The sequence below is a fragment of the Lynx canadensis genome, chromosome A2, assembly GCF_007474595.2.
Source record: "Lynx canadensis isolate LIC74 chromosome A2, mLynCan4.pri.v2, whole genome shotgun sequence".
In the NCBI taxonomy this organism is placed as follows: Eukaryota; Metazoa; Chordata; class Mammalia; order Carnivora; family Felidae; genus Lynx; species Lynx canadensis.
This window is the reverse complement of record NC_044304.2, coordinates 148215064-148229140: the sequence shown is the minus strand read 5'-3', so window position 1 is coordinate 148229140 and position 14077 is coordinate 148215064.

The window sequence follows — 14077 nt, the reverse complement described above, 5'->3', positions numbered from 1 at the left end:
TTATTTTATTTTATTAATATGTATTTATTCTTGAGACAGAGACAGAGCATGAACCGGGGAGGGGCAGAGAGAGAGGGAGACACAGAATCTGAAACAGGCTCCAGGCTCTGAGCTGTCAGCATAGAGCCCGATGCGGGGCTCGAACCCACGAACTGTGAGATCATGACCTGAGCTGAAGTTGGACGCTTAACCAACTGAGCCACCCATGCACCCCAACAATGTTAAACTTTAAACAACAACAACAACAACCACACTGTTTTGGGAATCACCATAACAGAGAATTTCTCCTGAAACAAACTCTAATCAGGCTTCTCTGAGCTCTCTTTTCAATTAGACCTTGACTTTTAAGCTTCCGTGTCTGTCCCTGCATTGTCCAAATTTTAGAAAGAATCCAGCTAAGTCAGTTTAGCCAGAACCACCGCCCCGATGTCTGATCACCCTAAAATCTGAACAGATTTCTCATCCCCCACCATCTCCCCCACGTGTTCAACAACATCCTATGTTCACTTTGGCCAGAAGCACTCCTTAGTCCCTGATGTTTCCTCTCAGTAATTTTCCATCCACTGACCCCACTCTGTTCCTGGCTATGAATTCCCACTTTTCCATATTGTATTTGGAGTTGAACCCAACCTTTCTCCTCCACTGCAACACCCCCCCTCCCCAACTTTCAGTGGTCCCTTTGCATATCACATTGTGATAGTTGACCTTACTATTTGTTAAGTAGTGTCATAAACAATTCTTTCTTGAACAACCCCAAGGGAATTACATACCAGTACCTTTAAGGATAGGAGAGGGGGAGGCACCTATAGTCCGGGAAGCCAATTCCAGCATTTATGATCTCCTTGGCCAGTAGGACCTTCCATAAGTCTTCAGCCAGCAGGCCCATCACTGCCATTAGGACCACAGAGAGAAGGGAGGCATTTTCTGACCAATTGAAAGCAGCAGTAGCTTTTGTGGACAAATGGAAGGGTAGGTATAAAGCCACAAGGAGACTCCTGGGTGTTTTTTGTGAGGGTGACCTAGGGCCACAAAGAGAGGAAGGAGGAAACAGAGCAATTAGATGACACACTGCTCACCTCTCTTCTTCTACACATCGTTGAATACCCAGTTGGAAAAAGAGATCTAATATTATTTAGACAAGCAAAGAAAAGCAATCTGGGCTTTTGTTACTATTTTTCTCCTTTCCTGAGAGCTTGTGGAGTGGCTGCTGGGGGAAAAAAAATCACCCAAAGCTCTAAAAAAAAAAAAAAAAAAAAAACCCAAAAAAAAAAACAAAGCACCAAAAAAACCAATGACCCAATGATTGCTCTGGTACCTGCTCCAAGTCTGTCAGGCCAGGGTCTCTTGTAATAAGTCACCTCCGCGGCAACACCAATAGCCAAGGGTGTGTACCAAAGCTCTGGTGAAATGTGGTAGTGGTGACCCCTGTTTCCTGGTCCTCTTGGATCTGGGTACAAAGGTGCAGGAGTCAAAGAGCAGAATGGAAAGGCATAGGCCAAAGAAGCGTGAGGCAAGCAGAGGGCAAGGAGGAGCACATACATTAAAACCTCCATATGCTTAGAATCCAAAATGTTTACAAGGCTGGCTAACAGCAGGAATTGGCAAACTATAGCCCCATGGGCTAAGCATAGTTTTTATATTTTTAAATAGTTGAGAAAAAAAGAGTATTTTGTGACAAGTGAAAATGATATGAAATTCTAATTTTAGTGTCCATAAATAAAGTTTTATTGGAACGCAGCTGGTTGGTCTACATACTGGCTATGGATGCTTTTGCACTGTAATAGCAGAGTTGAGTGGTGGAAACAGACTGTATGACCCACAAACCCTAAAATATTTATTATCTGGCCCTTCACAGAAAGGTTTTGTTGGCTCCTGGCTAAGCAGGGTTTAAATCCCAGCTATAACACTTACAGATTGTTTCACCTCGGGCTGGTTCTCTAGCCTTTGTAAGCCACAAGTTTCTCATCTATAAAATGGAAATACTAGTAACACCTGCACCTTGGGATTCCTAGGAGGATTTCCCAAGACAGCAGATGTAAAGAAAGCACTTAGCAAAAGACCTGGTGCAGAATGAATGCTTAGTAAAGGTTTGCTATTGTTATTCTGTTTGTTAACCTTCTCAGTGAAAAGGGTTTGGACCCTGTGATGGAGATTGCTGGTTTGCCAACCCTATGGATCCTCCCAATATGCTTCTTCAGGAGCTACAGAGGCTAAATGTTTGCTTTTTCAGGCTCCTTTCCATCCAGGAATGGCCACATGATACAATTTGGCCAAAAAGACATAAATGGAAATTTGTTCTGAGTATTCCGGGAAAGCTTTTGTTTTCCTAATAAAAGGGAAGGCATGGTTGAATACTGTCACGTCTCCATCTTCTTGCTTTCACTATAGATGTGATATCTGGAGCTGCGGCAGTCATTTTGGGCCCATGAAAGCAATAGTCAATAGAATTACAGAGACCACTTGTCCTGGGTCTTAAGCTGCTGAGTCAACTTTCTGTTGTTTGAGAAACATAGACCCTGATTTGTTTAAACCATTGTGGGTCAGGTTTTCCATGACATGTAATTGAAGATATCTCTAATTGTTCTATCCTTTTGAAAGTTGAGTGGAATGCAGAAGAACCATTTGTCAGAAGGGAGAGCTTCTGAGTAAGGAAATCTGAAGTAACCAGTAGATACAGGGATATAAGCATGTACCTTTTGAGAAATCCGGTTTAGAGACAAAAGACCCACAAAAGAGAGACAGGATTTCAGATCTCTGATCAAGTTCAGCTTTGGTAAAGAGAAATGTCATTGCCAAGGGATAGCAAGGATGTTAAGGAAGATTGTTGCTTTTTTTCAGTAGAGCTGATATGGAAGAACAGGGCCTGTGAGCATTCTTGAAACTGTTAAGAGGGCAAGGAAACTAATTAAAATATATGCAATACATTTAATTAAAATTTATAAACTTCTAGAAAACACAAATATATTATATTCCTCCTTAGAGTAAGTTATCAGTCTGAAGAAAGTCTACACATTGTATCTAAGGAATTCAAAATCAGGACAGCCCCTGGAGGCACATGGGTTAGAGGTATAGACTAGTGCAGGGAGGGGCAATCCTTCTCTGAGCTGGCCTTCACCCCCTTAGATTTCTTTCTTTCTTTTTTTGGGGGTGGTATATATGCATATATTCTTTTAATTTAAATTTTAACTAGTTAGTAGACAGTGCAATACTGGTTTCAGAAGTAGAATTCAGTGATTCATCATTTACATATAACACCCATTGCTCATCACAAGTGGCCTCCTTAAATACCCATCACCCATCCACCAAAAACAATAAGATACCTAGGAATAAACCCAACTAAAGAGGTAAAAGATTTGTGCTCTGACAACTATAGAAGACTTAAGAAAGAAATTGAAGAAGACACAAAGAAATGGAAAGACATTCCATGCTCAAATGTATATACTACCCACAGCAATCTACACATTTAATGCAATCCCTATCAAAATACCACCAGAATTCTTCACAGAGCTAGATCAAATAATCCTAAACTTTGTGTGGAACCGGGAAAGACCCATAATTGCCAAAGCAATCCTGAAAAAGAAAAATGAAACTGGAGGCATCATGATTCTGGACTTCAAGCTGTGTCACAAAGCTGTAACCACCAAGGCAGTGTGGTACTGGCACAAAAACAGACACATGGATCAATGGAACAGAATAGAAAACCCAGAAATGGACCCACATCTATATGGTCAACTCATCTTTGACAAAGCAGGAAAGAACATCCAATGGGAAAAAGACAGTCTCTTCGACAAATGGTGCTGGGAAAATTGGACGTCGACATGCAGAAGAATGAAACTGGACCGCTCTCTAACACCACACACAGAAATAAATTCAAAACGGATGAAACACCCTCTTAGATTTCTAAGAGTGTAAATTGTTTGTGGGAGGGGAGTGTAAGAGAAATGCCTTGATGGAAAGGGAAATAACAAATTCCAGCAATCTTTGCAAGTTGTTGGTTCTCCCTGGGCCAGTCTAGGAAGGCTTTGCCAAGGAGAGGTAATGTGTGTTTGTTATAGAACATTCAAATGATACAGAGAAGTATAAAAAAAGGAAAATCACTCTGAAATCCCCGCCTCCATCCCAGGCTGCCACTGTTTCCACGCCTCCCTCTGGGCACATATAGACTTGTAATTACAAGTGTTACGTAAATGAAGTCCCATTATGCTGAACATGCTTCTTTGTGTTTTCTCCTCTCCCTCCCCACCCCCCTCTCTTTTGCATTCTGTTTTTATGTGCTGAATTTTTCTTGTTGTCGACTGCAGACATGCATCATCCTTTGTGTTGTCCACATCATATTTATTTGAATGGCTCCCTTGGGGATGGAATTATTTGAATAGTGGGAAGGAGTGATCTGGAAGTTGCATGGCTGGAGTTGAAGCATCAGGGTGGTGCAGATTAAGTTCTCAATGGGGTTTCCAGTGAAGATGGAGGTTAAGTTGGAGACAAAGAGGCAGGTTAGAAGAAGGTAGAAGTAGTTGATCTGGAAAGAACTGTATAATCTCCCCATCCCCTGTCTCCTCCTTCCCTAGCATAGTGGGAAGCCATCTCATTTCTCTCCTCTGTGAGCTATTAAGGTACCCACTGGCTGGCTGCGTGCCCACCTGCACCTTGGGACAGTCTGGTTCCTGTTCTGTTGGTCCGGTGCCCTGATGGTTATCTGGTTCTATCTGGTCAGAAGTGGGGCACATGCTTCAGTCCCCTGAAAGCCCCAGGAGGCTGCGCTGCCAACCAGGAAATGAAGTGGATAAATGATCCTGGCTGGAGAACCAGCTACGTGGTTTGCGCCAGGAATACCTCCCCAAGTAAGTAGGTCCTTTCAGAAAACCAAATGGTAGCTTAGAAGCTTGTTTTATGGACACAGAACCAGAGCCAAGGTATTATAAAATAATTTCTAGATTCTGTGCTGATTTGACACTTGGATATTCCACCTGACTGGTCTTTGAATTTGTTTTAATTGTTCTTTCTTACTTGTCCTTCACTCACCTTTTACTCCTTACTGTAACAGTCATCAAAATGGCAGAATGTATTACTCTGCAAGAGTATGGGGTCTGGAGTCTGCCTGGCTACACATCCTGGCTCCATTACCTACCAGCTGTGTGACCTTGGAACAGTTATTTGACTTCTCTGAGCATCCACTTCTTTATCTGTAAAATGAGGCTATCAGTGTTAGTGTACCACACAGGTGCTTTGAGCATGCCTTTATTTTCATGGCCCCCAATCATAGTCAAAGGGAGTGTGCATCAGCCTGGTTTCCTACCATCCTCCCCATCAGCATCACTTTTCAGACTCAGGCAATGTGCAGATCATGGCTCGGCCTTCCTCTGTGTAACTGTGCTTCTGGTACTTCTGGTTTAAGGAGCTCAACACAGTGCTTTGGTTTAAATGCTGCCTCCAGGCATCATAGGGGGCAGAAGAGAACACAATGTAGTGATTCAGGTCACTTCAGGACTTCATCCCTAGCTCTGCTTAAATATGTTAATGAGAACCAGAAATAAAATTTCAAAACTGGAAGGAGGAGATAGCAAGCAATAGTTAGGGCCAATGAGAGAAGGGACCGCAAGCAGATGTGGGTGGGAAAAGAGAGAGACGTCTCCGGAGCACCAGGGGTGGGGGGACGGGGAAGGCGCCGTCCTCCGTCTCTCCAGGTGCCCCACAGAGGCCATACCAAGCATCAGTCCAGCTGAAAAAGTGAATTCCCAGCCTCGCTGGGTGGGTGATTGAGCTGCTTCCTCCTTTCAAAACTGAATGCTGCAGGAAAATGCCCCAGCACCACAGCTCAGGTCCCAGGACCCCGGGGCTGGCTGAGGCCTTGGGTTCTGTAGCTCTTTCTCTTCCCCTCGCATGTTCTGGTGGCCTGACCCAGAGAGCCAAAGAGACTCCGTGTGCGCATGCAGAAAGAACACGCAGAGAATCAAAGCTGGCAGACCCTCTGCCACTCAGCAGCCAGATTTTGACCAAGCGTGGCTTCCTGCCACCCCAGGATGCTCGTTGTGCTCCTAGCTGCCTTCCTTCACTGACTTCCTCTCTCTCTCCTCTTTCCTAAACTGTTTCCTACCCTTGGAGGGAAAAAGGAAAAGTTTCACTTGGAAAAAGAAAAAAAAAAAAAAACCCAGTGAATAGGAGTTTTAAGGGACAGATTCAGCTCCTGTAAACTTTGAGAAGGAAGGACTCTACCAAATTCGGAGGCTGAGAGAAGATCCCCCTGCCCCTCCACTCTGTGGCTTCAGCTCATGCTTTGCCTGGTGGCTTGGGGGAGGGGGAGCACGGAGATGCCCTTCTTTCCCCTCTTGCTCCCCACTTCTCCATGCCACCCACAGCCAGACCTCAGGTGAGGCCTGTGCTGGGCCTGAGAGCTGGGCAATCTGAACCTCCGGCAGAGCTCACAAAACAGTCTGGCAAAAAGGAACACGAGAGATGCTTCTGCCGAGACTCCTCTCCCATGATCTCATGAGAAACACACTCAGCCGATTTCTGTGCCAAGAACACCATTCAGACATCATGGATGCTGCAAAGATCTGGCATATTTTAGGGACAGGGTGATGGGGGATGAATGGGGCCGAGCCACTGTTTTCCCAGGTGACAGGAACAGCCTGGCCGTTCACCACCAGTAGCTTGTCTTGTTTTACAAAATGAACTTAATCCACCTCAGAATAGAAAACAAGCATTAAACACAACACTTTATATCCCTCCACACTCTTGTCCATGATTTGTCAATAATTGTATACTTTCTTATACAGTTGTAATCAGTGTGTACACAGTATTTTATGATGCTTTTCCATTTAACATGATTCAGAATGCGTGTTTTCCATGCATCGACGGCCATTTAGGTAGCTGTATGACATCCCATTAAACGGATACCCTTTCATTTACTTAGCCAAGCTATATTGCTGGACATTTGGGTTGTTTCCAGTTTGTCACCATTGTAAGTAGAACCCGCAGCAATGTTTTACGTTGGAACAATGATGATAGAGAGCTGAAACGTTGCTGACTTTATTTTCACTGGCAACCAAATTTAGAGAGAGCCTCAATATTGCTCCTCTCAAATGTGGGAGTAATTAAACAGCTGCCTTGAAGGATGGCTGGATGATTTATAGGCAGCTAGATGTGTTCAGTGGGTTTGTCAGTATCCTGCGGCATTAAGGATACGCTTGTTAATTATCTGTGGTTAATATGATAATTTAGGAAAAACAACACCTATTAAGAGTTCTTCATTAGGCAAAAGGCTTCTCATTTTTGAACAAACAAAGCCTCCAAAATTAATGATCTTCACCTCTGATCTGTCACCGGGCAGGGACAGCAAAGAGTCCCATTTCTTTTTAACATTCCCACAGTGCCCTCGGTAAATGAGGCTCCCTCTTGGAAAATCCTTCTAGGCCCTGCCCGTCTTTATGGTTACCTCTTCTTAGAAGCACCAAATTAACCATCTTGGGACTAATTAGTTTTTTCCAGGTGTCTCAATAAACTTTTGCTCTTATCAGCTCAATTGAGAAACTTTTGCCTGCTAATTCTCTGGGACTTAAATGGAGTAAGAAGTAATACTCTTATTTTGTAGATGAGGACACTGAGGTCCGGGGATGGTGAGTGGCTTGCCTGGAGTCCCAGAGCCAGGTAGAAGATGGGCAAGGGGAGCCGGGGCTCCCGCCTCCCCACCGAAGTCCTACCCCAGCCTCTACCCTTTCCCTGTGGTGTGCTCTCACTCAGCCGGTTCCATCAGATCAGGACTAAGGAGCTTCTTATTTGTAGGGAAGCATCAAACTTGCTTCAGTCCCCGAGGGTGGGGGCAGTGAGCAGAGAAAAAGGGCATCGCATAATGTGATGCCGGAGATAATATCTGGAAGACCCGAGGAGAAATAACCCATCGGCGCATAACCTCATCTTTATACTTCAATAAGTATTGAATGTAACTCATGGGCGGTATTCAATCACTGCTCCCTGGTGTTACCCAGTCACCCTCCGCTGCCCCATCTTCATATTTCATTTTGGCCCGGACAGTGCAAACTCCATTGTAGCCATCAAGAATAATTTTTATATATGGGGCCTCTGCTGAGCCAGCATCTTGCTGCATACATATTCCCCGTTATCCTATTTGGTGGTGGTGGCAGGGGGGTCAGAAGCCATGGGGTAAATGGGGAGAAAACTTTTCCGAGCAAGAGGCCCCTGTGCAAATCAGCATGGTCCAGCATAGAGGCTCCCTGGCTCTTTCCTTCAGGGTAACACCAGCCCCGGTTTTAGGCAAACACCAAGACAGCTCCCATTGTGTTGCTCTGGAAGAGTCAGGAGGGAAGGGGCATACCACTAATCTCTAGGTATGGGATTTTCATTCATTAGCACATTCACTCTTCAGGATAAACTCAAGAGGCCTATGTTCTAATACTTGTCTAACGGATGGAGTAAGTGATCCTGGAAGAAGTTCAATCCTTGGTTGAGGTCACACCGGGATTAAGTTGCAGACTGGTGGATTTATACTTAGATGCCACTTTCCCGTGGGAGTCTTCCCTCACCCCACACCCTTGCTGACCCTGACATTGTTTGGGATCTCAAGCAGGGGGCGGCGGACAGGACAGGGCAGGTGTCACAGCACAAGCCACCATGCAGTTAGGCAACTCAGGGTGTATGGAGAGGCGTCGGTACCCCACCAGCACTCGGGGGCTGAGCCCACGGGCTGTCAGGGACAGTGCTAGTTGTGGCCTCTGAGGACAAACAGGATACTCTTTATAAAATTGCCTCCATCTGTGTGTGAGTGCCCACTTCGCCACCTGGGGAGGTCCCTGGGGAAGTCAGAAGAGAGACGGACTGGTTCTGGGTTCAAGTCCCCATTGCTATTTAGCTAAACACGTGGCCCCAGGCAACTACTTAACTTCTTCCAGAGCCTCCTTCCTCTTTGCAGGACTGAGATGATGAACATGTTTGGGCTACCGTCTTTGGGTGGCTGGCAAGATCAAGTCAGATGAGCCAGAAAGTGACTTGGAAACAGAAGCATCATCATTATTACAATCAAATAATGCGAGTGCTGAGACAAATGATTAAATATTGTCTTGCACTCCCTTTTTCTTCCTGACAAGTTTGCCTTCTGCGATTGCAGTAAATAATACTCTTGCCAGGGTTTTCCAAAGTGCAGCCCAGAGATGACCACAGGGAGAGTTGGCCGGAAATGCAGATGGCTGGAGCTACCCCCACACCTGCTGACCCGAAACCTGGGGAGCCAGGAGCCTGGGGAACCTGTGTTTCCAGCTTGCTCCCTGGATGGGATGGTTCTTACACCCAGGTTTTTGCCGTTCTTTTGACTGTACTTGCAGAGCTTTGTTTCTCTTCTTTGGAACTTGGGGAAGAAAGAGGGAAAGGAGCATGTGGGCGTTTGTGTTCATTTGTCTGGTTGTGCAGGTGGCTAGCCAATGTCGAAGGCTTAATTCCGGCCTGGCTTCCTGTTCTACGGAGGTAACAATCCCTTGACCTCTGACTTTTCAGTTTGACAAATCAAAAATGTCAGCCCCAGCTTGGTTCCCCTTTTTAAGTCTGCTAAGCCTCTTCCTGGGGGTTGGAACGCTGACTTGGGAAAGGCTGATGGGGCCCAGAGGCTTGCTGTGTGATGTTGCCCAGTCCCCTGAGCTCTCTGTTCCTTGGGGCCTCGCCTGCCCCCAGTCAGGAGAGGGATGTGATCCATCAAGTGAGGCTCGGCTGGTTTTGTCTGCAGGGCCTCCTCTCCTGGGCTGCAATGTTAGTTTTCATCACATTTGTACCTGTCTCCTAAAGGTAAAGCTGCATTGCTTGAGGGAGCCCTGTCGTGGGTCAGAAGGCCCTCTCCCAGAATGTGGGGATGGATGAGACTTGCCACTTTCTGAATAGTATCTGCCCCAAAGTGGATAGTTTGCTGCATCTGGCTTCCTTGCAGTAGGATTCTGCATGACAGAGGGCCTGTTCTCAGATGCGGGCAGTGAGGGTGCAGGGGAGGGCAGGAGGGGCGAGGGTGGAGGTTTGCATTACTGAAGAATCACCAGGACCTCATTCCAAGGCCAGAGTGATGCGTATATGTGTATACTTCTGTGTGGGCATAGACCACAGGGAAGCAGCTGGTTGTGCACTGGGTTTTTGATCTAGTGCTTGAACCCAGGACTCAAGGAGGCAAGTACTATGTCAGAGGAAGGAAACAGTGTGGCTGAGAGAGGCCTAGCAGAGGATGAAGGCTGACCCTGCCCCATCCTGGCTGGTGGAGAAAAGACTGGCTCATCCACCCAGCTAAGTTGAAGCCCTTAGTCTCCAGGCGCCCCCCACTCCTTCCAGAAAGTCCTCATCCCCTGCAGACCGTACTCTGTGTGCTGGCTGCACACAGGCAGCCGTCCCCACTGCCACCCACCCCTCTGCCACGCATCCTCCCCTCCATCTGCAGGCGTTGGGCATGTTTCAAGGCTGCCCTGCAAACTGTGGTCAAAGGAGGGTTGATTTCAGACCTTGCTTCTTTCATCTTCCTCCATGGTTCCATGCCTGTTTCGTCACTCACAATTCTCTTTTCACCCTTGACTGATCAGGCCCTCTCTCTTAATTCTAAAATCTATTTTTTCCTCTCCATCCCCCCAGTCTGCCACTAACTGCATCAGCATTACTGTCTATTTCTAGATTTCTTTTGCAATTGAGCCTTTTCTTCCTGTCACAGCCTTTCAGGCCTGGTGCCTGGGCCTGTGAATGGTGGCAATTGTCCGTGCCATTCCTTCTCTTGCTTAGACACACCCAGATGGAAGTCCACCTCTAAGAGGCAATGTGGCCTGAGACCCTTGATTTCTTGAGTCTTGGGTTCATCATATGTAAATTAGATGACCTGATCATCTCTAAGCTCCCCTGTTGCTTTAATATTGGTCAGTTCGGTGGTTCAGGGGACCAGGCTGATGATCAGGCTGATGGTGAATATTCACTCTATCTTGACACATAGGAAGATGTATGTTGTGGTGGCTCCCTCAGGCATTTAACCACCATCCAGTCAATGTGGGCTAGGAGGTATAAAATATTGGTCTAAACCTGAGAGAAGGCCAAGACAGCAATGACCAAAGACCCAACTGCTGAGGGCGTAAGTGATTCTTTGATTTATGATCAAGTGTGTGCTCCCTACCCTTTGGGGCACTCTTGAATCTCAGAAGTAGACCAGCTTGCCCAAGGTGATGTAGCTTGTTCACTGCGGAGTGGGGACTGGAACTCAGGCCTCAGGTCTGCGAGAATGCTAGTGAGGCACAGCTGGGCCCTGTGCTGTTGGCAGGCTGGACCCATTCGGGGGTTCTTGCTGGCCAATTTGATGATTTTGAGCAAATTAGAAGAAGCTGTCCCCTTTGAATTGCCCTACCCGTTGTTCACAGCTTGACAAGTCTACATGATGGCCTTGTACAGGATGTCTGCCCAGACCCAGGGCCATCTGCCATTTTATCAGTGCCTGAGACAGTCGAGTTCTCTTAATTCCCAGACACCCAGTAGGCCTGAGCTTGCTGTTACCCATGGGATTGTCAGATGGCTCTATGTATCGTAGAAAGTCTCCCTTCCATGAAGACTTCCAGTTGCTCTTTTTCTGGAGCTCAGCCTTTTATATTCCTTTTTGGAAATTGGTGGGGGTATAAAAACACACATTTGTAAAACGTGCTCTGGATTCCATCAGTGCTCACATGCAGAACCCATACCAGCCATTATGCTAGTTGACACATGACTTAGGGTTGCAGGCTTGTTTCTTCCTTGAGTCTTAACTCTCCTGTTAGTGAAGTGCCTCGAGGGACAATATTTCCCACTTAAAAAAAAAAAACAACTTCTCAAAATGGTTAGCCCAGAGCTCAACTTCCCAAATGTATTTAACAAATGCTGTTGAATTTGGTTGAGTTCAAGATGATCATCCTCAGAGGAAAGGAGGAAGGATGGCCCATACTTGGCTCTAACTCAAACATCCAAGACCCCACCATTGCCAGGAGAAGATATCTTCCTTCTCCTGCGGGTAATCCTGTGTCTCCCCCTCCTCCTCCCCCCACCCTGGCTCCAGCAGTGGTTCTGAATGTCTTCTGGGGAAACAGTTCTTGGTCTTACTGTCAGTGAAAGCAGATAATGTGCTAAAAATTAACGTCTCCAATGTCTGGCCGACTGCTTTCAAGTTTGAAGACATTTTCCTGACAGAAAAGAAGGGAGGTGAACAATGAGGTGGTTTTTCCCTGAAAGTGCTCAGACAGCAATTGGAAACCACTGGGACTTTCTTTCCTTCTTTGTCCTTTATCTCTACAAACCACTGCAGAATGCTTTTGGTGGGGAGAAGGGGATGCGTGGATGGCCTCCAGGGCTAGTGGAGAAAGGTGGGGTAGGTCGAGGTGTCTCTGTGTGAGTTATGACCAGACCCTTCCTCCTCACCCCTGCTCTGAGGATGTGGGGCACCCTGGTCCCAGGCGGCTCACGGGCTGGCTATAGCGGTACTCCACTTTAGCTGCAGCTTGGAATCCCTGGGAGACGGTGGTGGGCTGGAGCCAGTCCTTAGTTGCCTGATCTAGGCCCCAGCGAGAGTATTTACACCATGGAAATTGGCAGACGCTACAAATGAGAACTTCTCCATTTGGAGAGCTGGTTTACCGGCACACCCCTGGGTAGAGAAATGGAAATAATTGCATGTCCAGACTGCACACCCAGAACAATTCAACTACAGTCTTTGTGTACAGAGCTGAGACATGGAGCTTTCTAAAGCCTCCCAGGTGATTCCAATGTGCAGCCAAAGTTGGAACCACTATCCCAATCTAACATTCCTCTTTTACACAGGACTCGGGATCAAAGAGGTAGCAACTCCTTGCTCTATCCCAACAGCTTACAGGACTCAGTAGCAATTCCTGGACTTTAGAAAAAGCAACTGTTCCTGTGGCGAGAAAAAGGAACTCCAGGTGGCAGAGACTCACCTCTGTGTCATTTGCCCTCTCTTTTGCTGTTCTTTCTTTCACATTGCCCTTTTTCTGCCCCTTCCTGCCAGGGACAGAGATATGCTCCCGAGAAACTGACACTTAAGGTTGTCCTCAGAGTTAGGTCTCTCTGAGGAGACAAGGCCCCTAGAACAGGTAGGAGATGGTAGAGAGAGTCTATGATTGTGTCCCCCCCATGTGAGAGGTGCAGAATTTCCCATAGGAGCAGAGTGGCCCAGGACTGAGCAGAGCTGTCACTAGAGAAAGACCGGATCTTCACTGCAGAGGATCTCAATACCATTTCCATTCTGCAAAGTCAGAAAAAACATTGGCCTGGGATTTCTCAAGGTTAGGCCTGGGGCCTGCCCTTGAAGACTTGCTGTTCCCTCTGTTGCTGGGCAGCCCCCTTACCACTGGAGAAGACATGGGGGTCCCGCCCCCAAGAGGGAATGAGTAATAAAAATAGTTTGGGAAGTGCTTTCACATGCATGATCTCATTTGAGTTGATGACCTGGGGCTCTTGAATGGAGAGGGAAGTGGGAGACTTGGGAATTCAAATTGCAGCCCCATTGTCTTGGGAAACCCTTTCCGGCAAATAGGAGCCAGCAAATCCCCACCTTGGCGTCCCTCCTTCTCAGGCCAGGAGCATTTAGAACTAATTGAATCACTAGATTAGCTAATGCAGCCTCCATTAAGGCAGGAAGATCCCAGAGGAGAGACCATTGAAGAGAAGCAGAAAGATCCACACCCAGCCTGACCATTCTCCCAGCCCCCAACACCACCGCCTTAGTCTCAGTAGTCTGAGGAGAGCCCCGTGGACTCCATGGCTGACCCTTTAGACTTCCTGTGGCTCTAGGATTTATGCCCTCCGCTGATGCCAGTTCTTTATCCTAAGGAGCAAAAAGTTTGTAATAGATGATGATGTGTTATTTCATCCCTGGGTTTTCCTTTAGGGTAAACTCTTCTGGTTTGGGGAAATTGAATCCCAAGGTAAATAGCTGGCCTCCGAAAGTCATGAGGTGGATTGCGGGACGCTCAGGGCCAAACACTCAGGTCTACTAAGTTTCTTTCCACCCAGCGCAGCAACCTGTTCTGGTACAAGGTGGGATGGTGGTGGGATTTGCTCAGTGATTCATTGCATT